A 23,967-nucleotide genomic window follows, 5' to 3' on the forward strand; every position below is an offset into this window, starting at 1 on the left:
TTTAAAGATTCTCTGGAAAAATCAACCCCTTCAGCAAAAGCTAGTGTGGTACCTGCAAGCAGTGTATATGTCTGCAGTGAGTTATTTATAATCTGCCCAAACTGATGTGTTATGTGAGAAAGGATACTCTTAAAATGTAGGATAGTCTTTGCATTGGCATAATCATGTTTTGGGGTAGAATCATGACTTTCTGCTTTTACTCACAGTACTGAAGTTCAATTCCTTTGATTTTTAAGTTTGTCCAATGAAGTAAAAAAGTTCATAAGAAAACACAAAGCTTAAGAGACGGCACTCAAAATGGTATAGAAGTGAAAAAGAACTCTTTCTCAGAATGCATACTGTATACAAGAAATTGTATACAGCTGTAATTCTTAGATTATTTTAGTGGGAAAACCTTGAGGTAGTAAAATCACTGTTTCAATTTCATGGAAAAGAGCTTTGATTGCACAGATATGATGTTATATTAGCTATGTTCATAGTAGTCTGTGAAAAGTAAAATTGCCTTTCCAATAGTCAGGTGAATATGGATCCTTAGTAAACAGACCTGACGAATGAGGAACTCTTTGTCATTTACCAAATACGTGTATCTCCGCGGGGATTCCTGTTTACGGGTGTGTTGAGAAGATGAGGGGAACTGGGGATTGAAGAGCCTTCCCTTGGCCGCAGTGACGTTTCAGTTATTTCTGTGAAATGAACACAACTTTCACGAGGACCGCGTTCTGAATTAGCCCAAGCATTACTGCTCGTGCTGACTCTCCCTACAGAGAGGGCTTACACACTCCAGGGTCTCTGAATGTGCTCTGTGGGTCCCTGCTGCTCCCCCAGTGTCTCTCGTGGGGGAATGGTTTTAGATGGCAGGAAAAAGCGCAAGTTAATAGCCTATCAGGACTATCAGCGGGTTGGGTTTGCCAGTAGAAGTAAAGAAAAAAATAAACAGCATTCGGAAAAATATATTGAATCAAACTACTGGTGGCAGAAAACAATGAACACATCAGAACATGCCGACCTTGCCTTCTGAGACCAGGGTCACAGCAAGGAGACTTTAGACTCAGGTTCCTATAGATGCTTCTCCTTCCTGCTAAACATGGCATCTTTCTCCTCGGTTGAAAATCCCCAGCTCAGGAACCCCAGGTGCCCCCTTCAAGCTGTGGGGTGAGGACCAGCTTTTGAGAAGCCTGCCCTGCCCTCCCCCTGCGTCCCTGCCCACCTCCCGCTTTGTGAGTTCTTTAATTATTATGTTAATACTGTTGCATTTTTCAAAGCAGCTCACTTTTCAAAAATTGTATAAGGCATTCCCACGGAGGAAAAGAATCAGAAGAGGAACAGCACATCTGACCTTTGAAGGCTAGAAGTCAAAGCAAGAATTTTAAAACTGGATATGAACTAGAGTCATGAATGACTTCCCTGTGGACAGGGGCATTCCAGTTATTCAAATACGGCGTCTTTGTAGCGTTCTGACATTTCTTCCTCACTTTGTACATACCAGGCCGCTTTTCAGTTGGAATCCTTAGAAAAACTCACTCTCCAATTTCATATTTCCTAAATGAAAAGATGAGTAATTTAGGAAATATCAAGTAAGGAAGACCTAGTGGTATAAAGACATCATACCAAGATCTAGAGAGTCCAAATATTAGTAAAGTTTTGAGTCCTCATCTGCAAAGGGTGGCTGCAACTTTTGTGATGTCTTAAATTCTAAAACATCTGTGCACAGTGTTTAATTTAGCAGATCACGAAGCCCACCTCACCCAGCAGGGCAGAGCCAGAGGGGTTGGATGGTCCAGAAGCAAACATGCTCGCCCCTTGCTGACACTGACCTCTGGGACGGGGCCCCCGGCACTTACCGCCAGACAGAGAGCTGGCCGCTTTCACTGGCGGCTTCCGCCTTCTACTCGTGCCCAGGCAGGCCTGCCTCGGAGCTTCCTCTCTGCTTTTTCTGTCTCTTCCGGAGCCCAAGCCTGCAAAGAGCCGCACATGCTCCTGGCTGAATGACGCAGCACTGTCCCCGAGTGCATCTTCCTGAGCATGTCCTCTGTTGTCCGGTCTAAACCAGACTAAACATTCTGAGTATCTCTTCCCTGGTCTTCCCTTCAGGCCCTTCTCCTCACCGGTGACCCCACCATCCTCAAGACACACCCAGCATTTTCAGGTAACTTATATCCAAAACGCAACTCCACACCTCGATTTCAAATGGCCTATTTTAGTCGAGCACCTACTATGTACTAGTCTTTGCTTTAGGCTGGAGTCCTAGTGAGTAAGACACCCTTGGCTTTCAAGGGCAAAGCAAGGGAGCAGGCAGGCAAACGGGCAGCAGTAAGCCCTGAAGTCCATTGTGGAGACAAGGACGACCTTTCCAGGTTCTTGTTAAATCGGCGGGGTGCTCATTCATGTCACAGCCTTTACCAGGAGCCCAGAGCAGCCCAGGCACGGGGATGGGTGTTCTCAGGACCCAGAGAGAAGCAAGTAGGCTCTCTCAGGGGCTCCTGTTTCCATAAAGAAGAAAACAGAACATCTATATTTCTGAAAATGTGCACAAGGTAAGGTCATGTAAGTGGTCAGAACAGTAGTTGCTGGGGAGGGAAGGGATAGCTTAGGAGTTTGGGATCGACATATACACACGACTGTATATAAAACAGCTTAGCCAACAAGGACCTACTGTACAGCACAGAGCAGATACGTGATATCTTGTAACAACCGATAATGGAAAAGAATCTAAAAAAGAATAGATATACATATATGTATCACTGAGGCACTTTGCTGTACACCTAAAACTAACACAACATTGTGCATCAACTGTATTTCAATACAAATAAAAAATAAATAAATAAGAACAGTAGTTCTGTGATGAGCCAGGGACTAAAACCCTCTGCCTGCCCACCTCGGGACCCCGCCCACGGCCAGACCCTGCCCGTCGCAAGCAGAACAGGTTCCACTGCCCTCACCCTGTTTGGGGGATGAGCTAGGCTGCCTCTCAACCACTGCTGGGGCCCAGCCTCCGCTGACCAGTGGTGAACGAACGTTTGCGAAGCTGCTGGCTGTGATTAGAGAGGGGATCTGTGAGACTCACCTGCCGTACAGGGGTCAGACCAGAGGCGCTTTATCACCATGGAAAACCAGCTGACGTCTTTATTCTATAGGACACTCTCAACCGCTTTTTTTTTTTTCTCGCCCTCTCTTGTGTTACTTTTTTCTTTAAGTACCTGCTGCACTGTGATTTCCTTGCCGATGTTTCAGGAGGGACCACAGGCAAGTGGCGGTTTTCCTTGAAGTCTTCTGTGACCCCAGATGAGATAGCCAGGTACCTGCCTGTGGAACCCGCTTAGATACACAAGTGCAAATTGATAAATACCCTGCTCCCCGAGAGAGGAACGTGCCAAAGCCCTCCCTGATCCACAGCCACGCTGCAGTTTGAGTGGCTCTTGATAAAATCACAGGCAGGCACACATGGTGAAGAAAGAAGAGGCGTGCGGATTTGTCTCGCGTTTGGTAATTACCTTTGTATTCATCCAGGAGTCCCAGTAGCACACAGGAGGAAGGAGGTGGTGGTGTTTGGGCCCCCAAAGAATTTAAAACGATGGTGCATCACATTCCAGCATCCTATTAATAATTAAACTGTCTGTCACTTACCAACAACATACACTCCAAATTAAATTTAAGCAAAAGGGAAAAAGAGATCATTTGGGACTGAATTAGTGGGCTTCAGAGAGAAATAAATAATAATCAAACATCTGTGTTCTAAATAGTACGTGCTTTATCAGACAAACAACTGTTACCATCTCGTTGTGTGGAATTGCTTGGGGAAAATTGCCTGGAAAGCAGAGTCTCCGTCAGGAGGTGAGGGAGGTGGGAAAGTTCATCGTCAAGTTCGGAAGCGACTGGAAGTGGCCGTGTTGCCTGATCCGCCTCCTTCTCAGCATCTTGGTTGGCGAAAGAGGAGGGGACCGCCCTCCTGGCACAGTGCACTGGATGGTCCAGGAGTCCCAGGCGATGTGAACAGCCTCGACCCAAGAAAGGCAAAGAATAAACATTTCAAGCCAAACTCCATCTTTGCTGAGTTGTCTCGGAAGCCTGCTGGTTGTGAAGGTTACAGGAGAGAATTTATTTTTTTTGCTGGGAGGGAAGAGAGAAAAGACATAGAATTAATAAACAAATGGGTAAAGAGGGAGGAATTAATAATTTCCCCAACTTTGCCGAGACGTGGTGGACGACCTGACACTAGCACAGCCTCCGATGGAGAAGTGACCGAAAGGAAATGGCAGGAAGGAACCACGAAGTTTGCTAATTACCCTGGTGTCAGATTTCATAAACAGGCGGCGTTACTTTGTCTTCTCCCGGTGACATTTAACTCTCCGCCGGTCGCTCGTAAATCTAGCCGGCTGCCACGGGACCGGCAGAGTGAATAAGTGATGAGCAGTTCCGAGCATCTCTGTGTTACTGTCCTCACGTCCCTCCCCACCTCGCCTCGTGCATTTTCTGTCTGTGCTGTCGGGCCCTCGTGGAAAGAAAAACGCTGGTGACTCACGGGGAGCTCGCTCCAAACTCAGGCCTATCGGCTCTGGGTTGGGGGGGGGTGACTCGGAGCAGAACCCCGCTCTCAATTACCAGCACTTTCTGAGCGACACATCCTTCCCCCGACCTGGCGGAGAGGCCACCACGGCTGCTGGGTGTGCAGGTACCTTTGGAGCAGGCGACAGTCTGTGTGTCTTCTCCTTAGGTAACTGTGTTACAAGACCCTATTCCAGCTGTAACACTTGTTTTACAAGAGCCCTGGTTTTGTCTGACACAATATGGAACAACATTTGTCATCCGTTATCAGGGGTGATATATTTGTTAGCCTGCAGAGAAACATCTGCTGTGCCTTAATCTCCAGTGTGCAGGCCAATATTCATAGGATCCAGCTGCATAAAATCACGGTATTAGATGGAGCTGTCCAGTCTGACATGAAGGCTCACTGGCAGGCAGACAGAAACAGATTTTATTATCTCCCTTTTACATATTTATTTATGTCAAATATTTCTGAGAATCCATACATTACCTCTCCTTTTATGCATTGTTGTTCTGTGGTGACAAGCCATTGACATCCAAATGAGAAATTTATGTTACATATTAAATATGGACATCTGAATGATGATCAAATCTATAGAAGCCAAGCCTGGCCAATCACCCCTAAATAATGGATGAGCGGTAGATGGGACTCAATTTGTTCCATGTAAAGCCTGGGCGACCCCGGCCCCGCTCTTCATCACCATGGCACTGTCATTATTCGCTTCTATTCATCTCACATGGCACCACTCAATAAAATCTGCACGTGATAAAGAGAGTAACCTTGGTCAACAGTGAGGCTAAAGCAAAGGGATCATTTCCTGCATTTGCAGGTAGGGACCTACTGGTGTCCATTGCCTTGGTGTGTACATGGATACCTCACAAGGACGGAATGGGAACGGCCGAGCACCGGATGGGGACCCGTGAGGACAGCCTCGCTGTGGGAGGTGTGGACAGTTCTGCCTGACTGCTCTGGTCATTAGCTGGATATACAAAATATATGTGATTGCTACGCCATACAAGTCTGTGTACCTAAAGTGATGTGCATATAATATGGGAAAGTGAAACAGAGTGAAATAAATCAGAGGCACTTGGTTATCGTTATGTTTTCAGAATTGTGGTCACCAAAGGATGCAAAACACATTCAGCTGAAGTCATAACGTTTGACTCAATTAAATGAATCTTACCATCAATGCAATTTGGGCTTAGACCCTAGAAAAACGTGTTTTTTCCCATTACTTACAAGCGTGCATATACATGTGGATGCACAAATAGCCCAACTCTTTGGGTCGGAGAAGTCAGAGATACTTCATAGAAGAGGAAGGGGTTTAAACGGGACTTGACGGGTGAGTTAGTTATTGCAGAGCAGGAATCCCGTGGTCCAGACTCACCGATGAGGGTGAGGCAGAAGGTGAAGTGTGTCTATGGACAAGAACAGACTTTTCGGTGGAGCCATGGGGGTTAATGTTAAGTTAAGCAGGCGTCCTCTTACAAACAAAGACGTTTTCACTGTACTGAGAGCCCACGGGAGGTCACTGACAGTCTGTGAGCATCGCATATTAGCACAGTGTTTTAAAATATTAATTTAAATATATACAGATGGATTCAAGAGAATTGAGGCTGAAAAAATATTAGAGTAGTGAAAATGATTACAGGTAATCCAGAAACAGCTGACACAGAGGCGGTGCGTTCAGAGCCTAATACTGCCATCAACACCACACACTTGGTGGTTTCCAGTAACAAGCAGTTAATAAGCAGTTCTGCAGCTCAGAGGCCCCACGTGGGTCTCGCTGGGCTGCTGTCAAGCTGTATGAAGGGCTGGGCCCCTTCTGCAGGTGCCAGGGGAGAATCCACTCCTTAGCTTCCAGCTTCTAGAGGCGGCACCGCATTCCTTGCTGCATGGCCCTTCCTCCATCTGCAAAGCCAGCAGTGGGTGGGGGGCTCTTTGTTACCCGGCGTCTCTCTGACCATGAATCTCCCTCCTCTCCTCCCACATTAGTGGGGACCTTTGCCATTACGTTGGGCCACCCAGGTAATCCAGGCTGTCTCCCTATTTTAAGGTCATCTGGTGAGATGCTTAATTCCATCTGCAGCCTTAATCCCCTTGCCCAGCAACATAACCTATTCACAGGTTCCACGGATTCAGACATGGACATCTTTGAAAGTCATTATTCTGCAGACCACAGGGAGAGAGAATAGAAAAGCACAAAACTCAAAGTAGAACACACAGAAAAATGGTGTTTTCCTTGAAAGGAGTAATTTCATAAGTCAATGAAGGAAACTCAAGATTCCAAGGTGCACAGTAGGATGAGCCGTGTGACAACTGGGAGAAATGGAAGGTCGGAGGTCAGAGAAGGGACCGATCTATTTCACTATAAGGATAATACTGGACAGCACTGACCGAGTGCCCACCACGTGCCACCATATCCATGTAAAGAAATACACCATCTCGTTTCAATTTCATTTAAAATACGCATCAAGGTCTACGTAATTGGAAACAGCTAAGCGAAGTATGCTCCATACGACGCTTTTTTTTCACTCCTGTATACCCTCAATTGATCCTACATTCACTTGAGTGTAGCAAGTAAATCGGGTCTTGTGACTTGAGACCACTCAGGTCATCCTCTTTGGGTTCTGCCTGAGAACACTGTCCATCGTCTTAGGAGAAGCATTCAGAATATGCTATTGTGGATTGTGACCTTTTTTAAGGCTTGGGATAAATTAAAATTTCACAACAGTGGAATTGTCTTAAAACCCCTTTGTCTCCTTACCTGGGATGTGCTCAGACCTGGACCTCCCCTCTCTCCATCTTTGCCTTCTTCATCTTCACAAAGAGCTTCCTGGAGTTACTTCTGTAGGAAAATATAAAGCCTTTGTGTCAGCAAGACATGTAGTTTCAGGCCCTCATTAATTTTTGTCCACTTTGGGTGTTTTTAATAGCGAAGTTCAAATGAATATGAAGATCACAGTGACGTATGCTCACTGAATTACTGATATTCCAATATTCCTAAGAAAATATCGTTCTTTTGAAAGCTCAAGGTGGGGAGAAAAGTTGACATTTACACCATTGCTCAAAATCTCTTTGCTACATCTAAAAACCATGGGTGTTTCCAAAAGTCGGAGCAGCTGGACTAACCATCTGCCTACAAAGTGCCCACAGGAATCCCACTATCTCCTGACTGCAGGGCCAGAGTAACTAGGGTTTGGGGAACACACAGGCCTCTGGGTCCTCCCCCCTGAAACCCTTCTAGGGTGACCACCGTGAGGCAGCATTAGGCTGTCAGGGCCCAAAGACCTGGAACTGCTCTGTGACCTGCATGTGGTGACCAGGGGACCCTGACCTACACCTGTTTGTAGAAGCATGTGGGTGACAATGGTGCCATCGCTAAGAGGTGTGTGTGTAGCAAGGTCTCCTGGGAAAACCAAGGGCCATCAGGAAGGCTTGTTGTCAGTCCAAGAAGTCCCAGATGGGGGAACCCCAGGCTGCTCAGGTCGGGATGACGGAGTCCTTCTGGTACACCCTGCTGTGTGTCAGTCCCAGGCACAGGTCTTTGGCCATTTGGTTCTGTTTTGTGGGGTCACTGGACCTGGTAAGTTCACTCGACAGTTTCCCCTGGTGTCTGGCGGCCTAGGGGTGCATCAGGCAGTTGGATGGAGTGTTCTGGGCAGGAATGAGGGGCCGGGACCAGGGCAGCAAGACCATCTCCCTCAGAAGCGAATAAACCTGGTCTGAATCCCAACCCCTTCTCTACTCGGGGGACAGACTAGGCTTTAGGGGTATTTGTGAATTTGGAAAAATCTCAGAGCATAAATTGTCACACAAAAGTATCGATTTACTACTTCACCCCAAAATTACAGTGACTCAGAGGGAATTCGATGGAAACACATTTGTATCCACATGGCCTTATTTTTCATCACCTCCCCTGGACTGAGGTTTTTTTTTTTTTTTTTTAACATCTTTACTGGAGTATAATTGCTTTACAATGGTGTGTTAGTTTCTGTTTTATAACAAAGTGAACCAGCTATACATATACATACATCCCCGTATCCCCTCCCTCTTGCGTCTCCCTATCCCACCCCTCTAGGTGGACACAAAGCACACAGCTGATCTCCCTGTGCTATGCGGCTGCTTCCCACTAGCTATCTATTTTACCTTTGGTAGTGTATATATGTCCATGCCACTCTCTCACTTCGTCCCAGCTTACCCTTCCCCGTCCCCGTGTCCCCAGGTCCATTCTCTACATCTGCATCTTTTTTCCTGTCCTGCCCCTAGGTTCTTCAGAGCCTTTTTTTTTTTTTTTTAGATTCCATATATAGGTGTTAGCATACGGTATTTGTCTTTCTCTTTCTGACTTACTTCATTCTGTATGACAGACTCTAGGTCCATCCACCTCATTACAAATAGCTCAGTTTCGTTTCTTTTTGTGGCTGAGTAATATTCCATTCTATATATGTGCCACATCTTCTTTATCCATTCATCTTTCGATGGACACTTAGGATGCTTCCATGCTGGACTGAGGTTTTCAAGTTAAAAATGTTTTCACCTTTGAAAGTGGCGTTGCGTGGAATAACCCAGGAACGATGACTATTCACCAAGTGTTTTCCTCTCCAGAGGGAATAAATCCACAGAGACCTAAAGTGGTTCTATGAGAAATTCTGTTTTCTTCTTTCTTTGATCTCTCATTCTGTGATGTCTGTCTGTCTTGAAGGCCCAGACAAGCAAAGGAGGGACAGGGCCCCTCAGATAACTGAAGCGTGAGGGCACATTCACCTTAAGGATGAATAAATTTCAGAAATAGTGAGAAAACACCATTATTTTTTCAGAAGAATAAATAAGAAAGACAAAAAAAGGGGGGGCTGAGGAGAAGGCAGTGGACAATGTAGGGACACGTGTGGCTCTTTCAGCCACCGAACAACAGACCCAGCAAAGGAAGTGCGAGTCCCCGAGACTTTCCTTCATGCCCCAAAGCCTAGAACAGTGAGAAAGGAAGGAGGCTTCAAGACAGGGGGGCGCGCCCACCTTGCAAGAAAACTGCGGAGGTGGAGCCCTTACCTGCAAAGTGATGACACAACGTGAGGAGGTGGCCCTAGGGTACCTGTGAGCATCTTCCTTTGCCTTTAATGCTTGTCTGCACAGGGGACATGGCTGACACAGTCACCTTGGGGACAAGGGCACAGTGGCACTTCCTCTTTTTCCACGTGGGGAGGTATTAGCTCTTTCTCTGGACAGGGACCCGATCTCATCCAAACAGGACCCGGCTCCCTCAGTCTGGCCCTCCCAACGCACACACGCTCGGGGAGTTTTTATTTTGTTTTAATGTAAGAAAATACCGCACTGTGGAATTTCCACGATGTTCATGCGGGGTCCCCCCAGGGTTTGGGGCCGGCCGCGTTCAGAAGTCTTTCCTCTCACACGTCCCCGGCTGTTGGAAACCAAGGTGACAGCGAGCAGACACGTGCTCCTTCGCCTCCTCGGCGCTCCGTGGTTTCTGCTCGGAGACTAATGTGGCCAATAAAGTCCCCACCCCTGTCTGTGAATCGGGGGAAGACGGCAGCTGTTTCACATCACAGACAAGAACGGAGGAAGGTGCAGGGCAGAGCTCGGGGAGAAAAATTCCATTTTGTCCCAGGTTCAAATCAATTCTGATGGTTCAGACCCTTCCAGTGAAGAATGTAATGCTCCCCACATAGCCCGTGAAAAATACAATGTTTCAGGCCAGAGGTATTGATGCAACCGGCTCTGCAAGTCAGTGAATACATTGACTGTCTTTGCAAACCCTTTTCTTCTGGGATTCTTCAACCAATAAAAAGGGAAAACCCTTACAGTATTCATCTAAGTTAAAATTTTATTAAGTCCTGATTTTGTTTTTTGTTCCTCCCAGGAAAAAAAAAAAGGATAGAGTCAGGGTTTTCTTTTTGACATTATTTATAGACTGAAAAGATGTGGTACACTGATTTTTTTTCTTCCTTTCATTATCTGACGGGATTTAGTAGACATATGTACAATCCAGCAAAGCTGTTCTCCCGAGATGGAGAAAATGTGAACATTTTCAGCGTAGGAGAAATCAAACGCACTAGACCTTTTCAGTTCAAGTTATTATTTTGGAGGAAATAATGTTTGTTCAAAGAACTTGTAGGATATTTTCTACTAATATAAGTTTGTCTGACAAAGCTTCCCAGGGAGGAAGCTCCTGCTTTAAGGGAGGCTTCAGTAGCAGTACACTCGGAGCCCTTGGTTTGAGGCTCTTAAGGATACAATTTTTTTAATGAACATTTAATTAATATTAATGTTATGTTAACAAAATACACTGATGCAATAACTCCTGTAGTTCATTAAACATCTTGCTAGAAAGTGGCTCAACATACATACCGTGAAAATCCCCTTGGAAGTTTCAAAATGATAAGATAATTGTAAATTCAGAGAACACATTTCACTGAAAACTAATTTTTGTCAGTACTGTACGTTTGTTCTTATGAAATGCCGACAACTCTTACTCATTGGGAAAGATCAGTTTCAATATGTCACAATTTTAATTTGGGCTCATTTTGGCTTTTTAGAGACATCGTACACTCTATGATACGTCTCAGGCAATTAGATTAACTAATATATTCCAGGTAATGAGATGCACAACCTGTGATTTTTAAGTCTCGATGGCAACAGAGTAAAGACATTGTTAAGAGCATCCCATATTTAAGCAGAGTACAGCTGCGTGCCTTTTCTCTCCTGTAAGCGTCTGAATGTCTTTGGAGAGTTTACACAGAGACTGTAGTTGAGAACATGGGCGATTATTCTCAAACAGCAGGAGCCACTTGAAGGCTCGCGTTTGGGCTCCAAGACGCATCTCTGAGGGTCCCTTGTCTCCTGGTGGGTGACGGGCGTCCACCTCAGGGCTCCCCACTCGCCCTTTCTCCTTCTGCCTGTACTTAGTGCTGAAAAGGTCTCCAACTTCAACCACCCAACTGTCAGGGTCCTCACAGGAGCTTCAGTATTGGGGAAATTATTTGCCTTTGTGGCATTCATTTTTGTTTATAAAATACTAATTACCTCTTTTATTGTTTGAAGAGATTAAAAGTTAATAGGAGAAACTAAATAAACAGAATGCCATTCTGCACAAACTATATAAGCTGGTAATTAATTTCTGGCCTCCTCTGAGCTAATTAACTCATATAAAGAAATGAAGTTAATGAACCATAATTCCAGTCATACGAGTGTAGATACCAGCAGTTTGACTTAATGAATTAGTAAGACATTTCTCCTCTTAGAGGTTTTTCAATTGTGTTCCTAAACTGAAGTCTCCTTTAAAGCTCCTTTCTGGTTAAAACGTTTAATAAATGGCAGGGCAACCTGGCGATGGGTGCCACTACCTGGTTCTGGAGGGCTTCTTCCTGTCCCTCGCTGTGGCCTGGGCGTCACCGGGCGTGGCCAGCAGGGGTGTGAGGGGCACAGCAGGCTCTGAGCATCATACGGCTTTCCCAGCTCCCTTTGACAAATTGGGGTAAACTCGGGAAGTGTCCCTCGGGCCACCTCATAAAAGCCATGCACGTTTTCTCCCTATGGATATGGCTTATTTTCTACATTCACACCTTCTGAGAAGACTCTATCCAAAGTCTGGATTAAAGAAGTTCAGATAAGTTGAAAACACTCTTTCTTTTTGCCTTTTACATGTTGGAAGCTGAATGTAACATTAAAAAATGGCATAAGGCTTAGTTCTCTGATATTTGGGGCATGAAAATGTTACCCAGAGTGGGGCTGTTAAAGGGTTCGATTGTTTTCTAAATAGAGACACCACCCAGTATATGGAAAGGTGTATTTTTGTTTAAACAGTATTTAAAGAAAATCAGCTATCTTAAGCACTGTGTTTTATTAACTTGTCACCTAGAACTTCAGGTGTTTTCAGCCTAAGCATCTGCGTCCCGGTAGTGGCACGTATCCCAAAGCATTCACTCTGCACCTAACCAATTTCTATGATCTCCCGTCGTCAAGAATCAAGAGTTGGGGTTAGATCTTCGCAGCGGCAGAACACGCTTACTTAGCGACGAGGTCTAGGCTGTCACCCCTGCCACCCAGGGAAGGTGGGTCCATCCTCATCCTACAGGTGCTGGTCGCGAGCCCCTGTTCAACACGTCAACGGGAGAAGATAGATTGAGAAGGTAAGGGGAAAGGTGCATGAGGGTAAATGTACTGGACAGTCATCCTTTGGCTTACCGGTCCCATCGGAATGAGTGAAATGCTGTTCTGATCCTTGAAACTAAGATTTTTAGAAGTTTGTAGCTTTCCAAGGTCACAGCCGGTCAATGGAAGAACAAGATTTTGAAGGTCATTTCTGCGCGGACATCATGTGTTTACTCTCCATCCTCCCCCACCACCACCACCACCTTGCTTCCTTCTAGAACGCCTGCCGGCCCCTGCACTGCTCGCAGGGCTGGCAAGATGGTGGGGTCGGTCACCTTGGGTACAGACGTGCCAGCTGCTTCTGTAATATCCTCCGCAAAGCCGGCTTCTTCATCAAGAATCCTTTGGACTCCACCTTCCCCTCACCCTTCCACACCGACTTAGAAGATGATGATGATCCTGAAAACGAGCATAACAATAAAAATGATAATGAGGATGACACGAGCCACAGACACAGCCAAACGGGCAAGAGGGTGGGAGCTGACTTCTCTGGGCTCTGGGGACCACAGTCCTGTCCCAGCTCTACCACCTGCGGCCGGGGGACACGGTTGAGGAGGTCTCCCCAAGCCTCTGTGCTCTCCTCTGAGAAGTGGGTTTGCCGTGAAGTGAAAGGAGTGAAGCATGCGAAGCTGCTGGCAACGTGAGAAAGTGACAGATGTGCTGACGACCGGCCACGTGCTCCCCGCACCTCCCTCCCTCATCCTGCGTCTCTGACCCTGACTCTGGTTATAGCCACCGATGGGGCCGGACAGGCTTCGTGTTTCCAGACCTCAGTAGAACTCAGCACAGGACTTTTAGGGGCCACCGCAGGACTGTTTGGCTTTCCCCTACCCGGGTGAGAGTTGAGTCCCGGGTACTGAGCTGAGCCCTGTGCACGGAGAACGGCTCCTTAGGGGACTTGAGAAGCAGCCACTCAAACCTTGTCTGCATTCTGTGGTTCAGGCGAGGAATCTAGTTGAAGAAAAAAATGAATGGAAAGGCAAAAGCCCTTTAAATTTCAGAAGGTAGAAACAGGGGCAAAGACACCAAGGCTGCAGTACCTGCTCCTTCCGAGGGGGGCAGCCCTGAGCCCTGGTTTCTTGCTCTGAAGGGTGTGGACAGGGGCCAGCTGACAGGTAAGGTGAGGGACACTTTGTCCCGTGTAGGAGCGCCGGGCGTACTTGAGGCCCGTATGGAGTCTGTTCACAATGCCTCAGACATCGGCTGTGACCACGGTGCAGTTCTGGTGGGACGTCACCCATCACTAGAGGACCGGGACCAGAGGGAGGGAAGGACCATCTCCAGGCCGCCCCTCCAGGTCCTCTGGCCACATTCGGCTGTGCTTTCTGTGACCTGTAGGAACGTCTCCTCGACCTCACGCTCGGCACGGCTGCCCCTTTGTTTGGGGTGATCGGTTCACAGCCAATGACAGTTCATATGTGTATTGTCCCTGGTGGACACAAACTCTATTTACAGCTATTCCACACTTACTAAATTCTAGGTCCCTCCAAAGCAGAAATTTCAGGAAAAGGGCTCTCATCCAGGCTCTGGTTTGTAGAAATAGTCTTGCCTCTGCTGCCCGTGAAGGTGTCTCCTCCACCTTCGTTCTCAGCTTCTAAAGCAGGAGGATTTGGATAGTTATCACCTCGGTTTCCTCATCTGCAGAGCTGGGGTGGTGATGCCCCGAATTGGGGCGTGGAATAAATAACCAAGCTGGAGCACTTACGTGATGCCTTGTCTTTAGTGTGAGCAGAAATACACAGCAGGAGCCCTCTAGCCCGTACCCAGGCTGCCCCACAGTGTTTAGAGGGTAGCCCTCGTTTGCTCTTTTTCTTGCCATCAGGAGATCTCAATTTAAGGAGATACAGAAAACATTTTTTGCTGGAAAGTGCGCATGAAGCTTCAGAGCCTCTGGGGTTTTGGGAGTTGGAGTTGCCACGCCGAGGCGGCCCTGCAGTTGGTCTTTGTTCTCTGCCTTTGTGCTCACCTCTCTGGAGATGGGCACGTGTCCACACGTCAGATCATGGGTGCAGAAGCCAAGCACTGCAGGAGGAGAAGAATTTTTTATTTTGAGCCCATCAACGATTATTTTTGAGATGTCTTAGGGAACTTTAAAAAAACCCTGAACTTGAGTCCAGCCTGACTTTCAGCATATTGTCAGAAGAAAGAGAAGGAGAGAGAGAGAGAGGAACCAATCGAGAGCCGAAGATAACTCGAGTGATACAGAGGAGATAATATTGCTCTTGTCCTGTCATTTTAAAACATGCCATTAACTAAAGTATAAGTAGCCTCCGATGCAGACCTCTGCTCCTGCGTCGTGGTCAGAGATCAATTGTGTTTCCATCCTCCAATTGAGAGCAAGGCTGACACAGGCTCAGAAATGTATTTCATCTTGATTTAGTAAATTTCATTTATCCGTCTCCATTATTTACTCAGATGCTAAGAATACATCTTTTCTTGGCCATTTGCTCTTAATTGATGAGGTGGCCATGCGTGCGGATCCAGCGGCCCTGGGATGGGCTGTCTCCAGCTTTTGATCGACTATATATGAAGTAGGCTTTTAAAACTTATAACAGCCTCTCCGATGACCAGGACAGCACTTGTTATTAATGAAAAGCAGGACTGCCAGGCACTAGAAAGCAATCTAATTAAACAGCAAGATTTCCATAAAATGAGTTTGAAATCAATCGGTCAATACCAAAACCACTTAAGAAGATGTAAGTATGATAAACTGTGATTCAGCTGAAGGAGACAGAGGGCACATGGCTCGCCTTCTATTATAGACTCAACAGTCTGTATCGTCTTGAGTTTCTCAAGCCACTGTTGTCAAGAGTTATTTCTTTCTCTCTTAGAATTCAGAGGATTCAGACAAAACCTTGGTCATAGCTGTCCCTCCCGAGGACACTTTGGGACCTGTGGAGCTGAATGCAGGGGGCTGGGGTGCCCCCAGGGTCCAGGGTCCTACTTGGCCAGCAGGGGGCTCCTGTCTGTCACCCATCTGCGGAAGCCCTGGCTTTGAACTCAGGGATTGTCTGCTGAGCTGCGCAGCTGAGTCACTTGAACTTCCCTTCCCTTCCCTCGTTGTGAACAGACACACATATTTTCTTTAAGCTACTTTGTCCACGAGGAAAGGCCAACGTGTCAGATATATTCATTACATTTATTTTTGCCTCATAAACTCTAGAACTCTTTGTAAAAGGGAGGAAATTTATTGAAAACGTTGATGATGAAAGATATAAATAATACATCCAGTCCATAATGTATTTGCATAGTAAGGAGATGCCCTGAGCTGGGGGAGAGATGAATAAACACTTGGTTAGATTTGCTTCTAATTCTTGACTGACCTGTGATTGTCCGCATCTCCTGAGCTGGCCTCATCTCATGGGTCTCTTTATAACACTTTAACTTGCTTCTCTATGAAAGCGTAAATGTTGAAGACATTTATGCTGTTTTAGAGAAGAAAAGTTTCTGCCAGGATTCATAGCTAAGTGAAGCTCACGTTGCTGAAACATCCACAACAGTTTTAATTTAGAAATAGCTATTTTATTCTTACTCAGGTCATCCTCCTCGTTAACGCCTGTTATAGGGTCTGTTTCTTTAGGGTGCATTTCTGTCCCCTCTCTGGCTTCCTCGCATCTGTCCTGTAGGAGATGCAACCTCAAGGGCCACCTGGGCAGCAGTGGTACCATCAGCCCAGTCCTGGGTACCCATCCGGTCCTGGTACCGTGTGGGCCTCTAGAGCTCAGCATCCCTACTGATTGTCTCTGGGTAAGTACCCTTTTCTTACTTCTACTACATGTTTCTTAATGTGTGTGTGTGCATGTGTGTGCAACTACCTACCTGCCTGCACACACCGCACACACAGGTACGCACACACATATTCTAGGTGTTTCATGCTAGGGGGTGATTTCCAATGTCTGCTAATTCTGCCTGCAATGGTTTGGACTTCCATTTTTATATATTTAACTGTTGTAAAATGAGGCGGTATCTATTTTGCAGGTGTTTTTGTTTCTTCCTTTCTTTATGTAAACCCAAGAGCTAGCGCCCTTAAATTTCACAAGCCCTTCTTGGATCTAATTAGTTTGTGCCATTATTCATTCAATAATCATTTTACAGAAAAAAAGTTGTAACTGTGTAGGCTACTGGATGTTAACTAGATCTACTGTGATCATCTTGCGACACAAAAGGTACCTGACTTAACAACAGTTCAATTTAGATTTTTGGACTTCGGGATGGTGTGAAAGTGATACCTAGTCAGTAGTAACTGTACTTAGCCTTTGGCATTTTTTTTTTGTTTTTGTTTTTGTTTTTTGCGGTACACCGGCCTCTCACTGTTGTGGCCTCTCCCGTTGCGGAGCACAGGCTCCAGACGCACAGGCTCAGTGACCATGGCTCACGGGCCCAGCTGCTCTGCGGCATGTGGGGTCTTCCCGGACCGGGGCACGAACTCATGTCCCCAGCATTGGCAGGCGGACTCCCAACCACTGCGCCACCAGGGAAGCCCAAGCCTTTGGCATTTTGATCTCTTGGGCTAGTGATGCTGGGGGTGGGCAGCACTCCCACTCACCCCGTGATCACAAGGGTGAGCCACGGATACACTGACAACCACTCTGCACTCAGACAAACGTTCTGTTTTTCACTTTCAGTACAGAATTCAACAAATTATGTGAAGTAGGCAACACTTCATTATAAGATAGGCTTTGTGTCGGATGACTTTGTCCGGCTGTGTTCTGAGCAGGTTTCAGGTGGGCGAGGCTAAACTGTAGGTCAGGTGTAAAAATACATTTTCAACTTAGTATATTTTCAACTTATGGTGGGTTTATTTGTACAGAACCTCATCATAAGTCAAGGAAGATCCGTATATACAAATACTAAGTTGTTATGTTGTACACTTGAAACTAAAATACTGTTATATGTCAATTACACCTCAATTAAAAAATAAATGCCCTGGTACTAGCCTCAGGTACTGCATTTACCAAGTGCTGAAATTAATCGGGTATTGATTAAGAGCGTTAGTATGAGTGAAGCCCTTTTCTCAGTCCCAGAACAGTGAGAACAGGCAGCCTGAGCTGCTGTTGACACCACCATGGCCATTTGAGGGGCGTGTCACTTGAAAGATGTGGATCCCACAAACTCTTGGCCTGTGGGACCAGCACAAGCAACTCGTAGTTACGGAATAATACTGTTGATAAAGGAGCATGGAGAATTCCTAAATCAGTCTGGAAGTCAGGTAAGACCGTGCAGAGATGCAGGGCCTTCCCGATGGGCCTGTGCAATCAGCCAGACAGAGGGGTCACACTCAGGAGGGGCCACGGGGTTGGGGTCAAGGGCAGCCTGGAGAGGGCAGGAGGCAGGCCGGTCAGGACAAGGGCAGGGCCAGCACCGCAATGGTTGACGTTTAATGGTGGAGGCCCAACCATCTTCAACATTTGTATTTTTAGCCTTGGAATCTTTAGATCAAACCTCCAACTTATGCAGACTTCATACGTGAGGGCCAGTGGCGGAGGCTGGTGGACAGGGAGGGCGTGCTTCCCTCACAGTCTCCAGTTAGGACCATTCTTCCTCCTGTGTTATAAACGCCGGTCCCTAAAGATCCATCCTCGGTCCAGGGCTCTTCCTGCCAACACAGCCGCCTTGGGCTGCCCCAGGGACACACACACCCCCAGTTTCACAGCCACTGTCTTGCCAAGGGCCCCTGGCTCCGTGTCCAACCCCGGCCGAAGGTCCCCCAGTGTCTCCTCCCTGCAGGCCTCCTTCCCTCAGCGTTTCCAGAACCTGATGGGTTGTACCAGTGCCTCAATCCCAAGGCAGAGACCAGTGAGCCGTTCTGGAGGACCTCTCACCGGCATCACACACTCTGAGCCTCAAAGGAAACCCCGCCTGGTCCCTTCCCTCCAAAACTGGCAAGCACCAAGATCCAGAAGGAGGGAGACAGTGCTTGACATTGTATTTTTGAGCTAGAAAACCCTGCACTGTTGAACTGTAAGTTTTTTAACCTGTTAGGCTGAACCACAGAAACAGCTGTTTTTTCAGGTCGGAGATGGTCAGCAGTATCGTATCAGAGTATCAGCAGTTTCACAAGTTTGAGCTCTTAGAAGTGACAGTCCACTCCCCAGCATCACCACTCTTTCGGGTCTTCTAACTGAAGCCCACGTAGGAAACTGCCTTTCCCGTGGGATTACCCAGTTAGTTGTCCTGTTTGCAGACAGTCATTACACTTGGGAATAAAACAACCTTAGGCTTCTTTTCTGGAAGGTGCACAATTTTGTTCGCCAGTGAACCTGGTTCCTTGCGCTGAGCTGCGTTGGTTTTCGAGATGCTTTTCCATCTCTGCTCCTGGCTGGGATTGTCACCATCCGTATCCACAGAGTTTACATTTATGAAAGAGATCCTGCTAATACTCAAAACAACAGGAATATGGTGAAACAGCTTACGACCCTGTCCCTCCATGCTCTTATCACTCACCTCAATCTATTCTAAAAATAAGGGACTTGTCAGGACTGATGATAAAGGCAGAGTTTTAGAGAAATGAAGAGAACTGAACTGACACAAACATAATAACGTCAAGATATAAATCACAGAGTCCTTCTGCCGTTTCATTATCTTCCTCTACGGATTACTGTGGAGGCTCTGCCCATGGACACCCGTGTCAACGCGGTGTCAAAAACGGACAATCTCTGCTCAAAGCCCATCAGGCAGTCTATGCTCTCATTTGGGGCCTTTGAAAAATTACATTTGCTATATTAATATTAATATATATATATATTTTTTTCCTTTTAGGAAAAACAAACTGTGACTCAAATTAGAATAACAATGAATGGAATTAGAGGCAAAATCAATTCTTAAGCAGATAAGCAAAAGCTTGAATACATCATGATTAAACCATATGTCTGGCACCATCATCTCTTAAGTACCACAAATCTTTACAGAGGTACAGACCCTGTGGATTCCAGAAAACCAGTGAATTCTTTCTCTTTTGTGACAGTCACATTTTTCCAAGTCTTTTAAAACAGAAAAGGTTTTATTTTATAAATATTAAAATTCTTTTAACAAAGGAACTTAATGATTTTATCTTAAGAAACATTCTCCCACCTTTTTTTTTTTTTTTTTTTTTTTTTTTACAGATTATGTTCATTTAACACTTGGGATACTTATCCATTCATTTGTAAATTCTCACTTACTGAACATTTTTCTGAACTTTTCCCATTGTCCAGCATTGTGCTAACTTAATAGAAAAGACAAAAAATCAGAACAGTTTCTGTTGATATCAAAGAGTTTTACATTTAGAAGAGGCCTGAAATGATCAAGAGCATGAATTATCCTACCTGTAAACTTACCTGAGAGTTAGAAAATATTTCTTTCCTTTTCCATATTTCATCCCCAAAATTAAAAATACGACTATACCATGCAACTGATCAAGCACCCACCATGCTTTAGACAATGGCAACCTAATTATGAACAAAACTTGATGAATGATATTAAAACTATCATAGGTTATTGCATAGTTAAATCTTTCAAGAGATATTTAAACCAAATTGCATTTATCAGAAATAATTTGAAATGTATGTGAGGCTGGGGGGCATAAAAAATGGATATTCAGTCGAATGCTTTTGTTACTAGTAAGAGAAAGTTTCAGCATCATAGTAGGTTTAAATTTTGAGGAAAAATGTTTTTAGAGAGAAATGTAGATGTGTTTTAGGAATGTTTATTTATTTACTAATTGCCCTGTATAAGGCAGAAGGTTGTTTATTGTAATTGTAGCTTGACCATATGTGTGCTTTAGTCAGAACGCTTATTCCTAAACATAATAAAAAAATAAGTAAAACACGATGGCTTTGTTTGTACCACTTGTAGTTGTCTGTCTTTGTGCTTATTCATGTATTTTTGTTAGATCTGAGGCACATACGTCCGCACATACACAGACTAGACATGGGACCCAGGAGGCACCTTGCTTTTCCCATCACCCCCGACCCACTTCTCGGTGCCCCACGCCCTGGGAGCTCCTGGATGTTTTCAAGGTGACTGGAACGCATAATGCTGTGTGCTCGGGGTGTCACTACACCAAGTCACTTAGAATGCATCTCGCTCCTCTGTGATCCGGTGGCACCAATTCTCTGTTTACTGATTGACACTAATTCAAACAGTTTATAATATGTCAGAATTTTTCCAGGGGTGATAGAGGAGATGCTTTGGGGAGGCTTCTGCAGCCACTGATAATTAGTGCATTAGCCCTTGGGTTGTTTGCTATTTTTGTTTCTGCAAAGGGTAAAAAACAAAACGAAACACCTGGATATATATATTTTTTAAATGAAACTAAAACCTTGGTATTTACACCAAAAGCACACACAATTTAAACACACACACACACTGCCACATTAACACAATGCACCAACACATATACACACACTCCTTTGTTCCAACCAGCCAACGCCTGACTTCTACAGGGGAACTGAAATAATTTACGCAACTCTATACTGGTAAAGTATAAACAGTAAATTTACACTGTACCAATTTCCCACTGAAACAACTCTCACACACACTTAATAATAAATAACCAAGTTTTCTGTTTTCATGTTTCACTTTATTAGGACCCACTCCTTCCATCTCAGAATGACAAGTTTCTGCCATTGTTTTAGTTATGAAGCATCATCGTGGGATTATTCATTGGCTCAACTGCATCTATTGATTTCTTAAATTAATATTCACACCAGGTCTTATAACAAGCCTCCTCGATGTGATCATGAAGAAAACAATGTGATCCCTTGCTACCTTTTAGAACCAAGAAAGGAAAAGTGTGATGACGATACACTGCAAAAAATATTTTGTAAACAAATCACAAGACAACTTGTGACACTAAAGATAATACTCTACCTGTTTTTTTTTTAATCTAGAAGTAAACTTTCTATTAAGGAGGAAAACTAACTTTAATTTTGTGACAGGCACATTTTTCTAGGTATGATTCCAGTTTGTATTTGCAAAATGACATTTTCTTGTCCTGGGGATATATTTATCGCTTTACTAGAGAAAAGTAGTAAACTCATCATTTGCCACTTTACCCCCAAAAGGCCTGTTCTTACATATACTTATTATTATATATGCGATGTACCTTTCAAAGCCTAGATTGCTAAAATAAAAATAGTTTTATAAATATGATACCAAAACTTTTATCTTGGCTTAGCAAGGAATTCAACAGTGAAAAGACTTTCACAAAAACAGTGCTTATTTCACGCATTTCCAAAATCCTCTGAAAATATACTTTTTTGGGTAATCCTTTAAATGAAAGTTTCAAAAGGGGAAGAACACAGACTGAATTTTCCTATGAAGTCAGGACAACCTGGAACCCTCTTTAGAAAAAAAAATCTGACACATCAGTAATACGTCTTAATGCTTCGCCACCTGTTGTACATTTGTCAAAGGAAATTTCAGACTTCTGAACTTTTATATAAAATATTGAATTTCAAAATTCATAAATAAACATGCATAGCAACATATTTACTGTTTCCTGGAAGTGTAGAATGTTCATATCTAGAAATGTTTAGATAAGAATCCTGCCTGCTAGCTGAAGTCCAGACCTTCTCCTTCCCACATACTACTGTCTGAAGAGCTGTCAGCTACAGGCGTGAAGCCCCAGCTTCTGACGTTTAAACCATTTCAGGATCCTCTCCGTGCTTCACCCACAAAAGAGAAATAGCAAGAAAGGCTTCTTACGTTTCTTAAAACAACGTAATACATGCAGGCAGAAGACACAGAGAAGTCATGGGATTTGGCCAGATCACACAGCACAGCAGTAGAAGTTTGGTAAGAACTGAATTCCAGGTGACTTTGTAAAGTCGTGCGAGGATGTCAGGCACCTGTCAAATGTGTAACTAAGGAAGGAAGAAAGCAGTAGAGGGAGGGGGAGGGGGAGGGGGACAGGAAAAAGATAGGAGGGGGAAGGGGAGTGGGGAGGGCGGTGGAGGGAAGAAGGACTAGCAGTCTGAGTCTCCCATCAGCCCCCCCAACAGGGCTCACAACTCCATGTCAGGGCAGATAACAAGAATCACAGTGTAAGACTGCCCGACTTTTATTTCTGCCTTTCCAAGCTATTGGCTCATTCACTAATAATCGGGATTTAGTACTGGACCCATCTGCTGCCCCTATAAGGTCAAAAGGTAAACCACAGGCACAGCCGATGTCACCATCAAAGGGGCTGGTGGCAAATGGAGCCTGACAAGTGTACTTTTAAAGGAATATTGTGGCAAGAGCACTCTGAGCATGAGAGTCAAGCTGATAAAGAAAATAAAACCTAAAACACTAAAAAGATGTCAAGTTTTAACCCATTAATCCAAGTGATGGAGTCCAGCTGTCACTCTTGTATCTGAGCAGCAGTCAGAAAGAAGAATGGGTCCCAGGAAACGCAATCTGGTCCATCTCTGTATTCTGTGCACCACAGTTAACTGTAATCCTGGGACCACTCCCAGCACAGACGCCCAACAAGCGTGACACGGAGGAGAGTGAGATGAACGTGCAGCCACTCTCCAGCTTCTCAGTGCTATCTCAGACTTGGGAAAAATGGGTTTTCCTTTTTGCTATCTCATTGTAAGACCTCACTTCCCAGGAGGAAGTTTGGGATGTTGACCAGGTAGTCTGGTTTTTGTAAATGTTGTGAGACTGAGACATTTTTGACAGTGAATTTTTTTCCCACATATTCAAAAATGTCAAAAGGATGCAGTCAGGGCTGAACCTTCCAGATGATTCTGTTTGTGTGTTCTTTACCAATTTCCAGTCAGGAAACTCCTTTTCCCTTTTCATTTCCAGCTGAGAATGAAAAGCAAAAAGGGAAGAGAGCTTGATGTAAGACCAGGCTCCCTCTTTTCCAGTGGAGATGGAGAATTTACCTCACAGTTTGAGAACAAACTAGAAATCAAGAAAGAATTTCTTGCTTTGTCCCAGCTAATGCTTTAAAGAGGTTATCTCCTTTTACACAGCATCCCCAGAAACAAGTTGCAGGTTGCCAACAATTCATGTAAATTCTTACCATTCCTCTACTCTCTGGGTCATTCATTGCTGGCATCATTTTCTTTTGTCTTTCCATTCTCCATACCAATAACTCATCAGATAGCGATTTGTAGCACAGATATGAAGACTGAATCCCAAGCATCCCATAAAATATTGATAGATCACAGGGCCCTGCCCCCTTGGGCTCACCTGACCCCACCTCCTCTTCAGGTGCTGCTTCTACCCAGAGGTATTCTCATTCTGAGTGATGTTATTAGGACCGGGCACACTTATTTGCC

Source organism: Mesoplodon densirostris, chromosome 15 (genome assembly GCF_025265405.1).
Source record: "Mesoplodon densirostris isolate mMesDen1 chromosome 15, mMesDen1 primary haplotype, whole genome shotgun sequence".
Classification (NCBI taxonomy): Eukaryota; Metazoa; Chordata; class Mammalia; order Artiodactyla; family Ziphiidae; genus Mesoplodon; species Mesoplodon densirostris.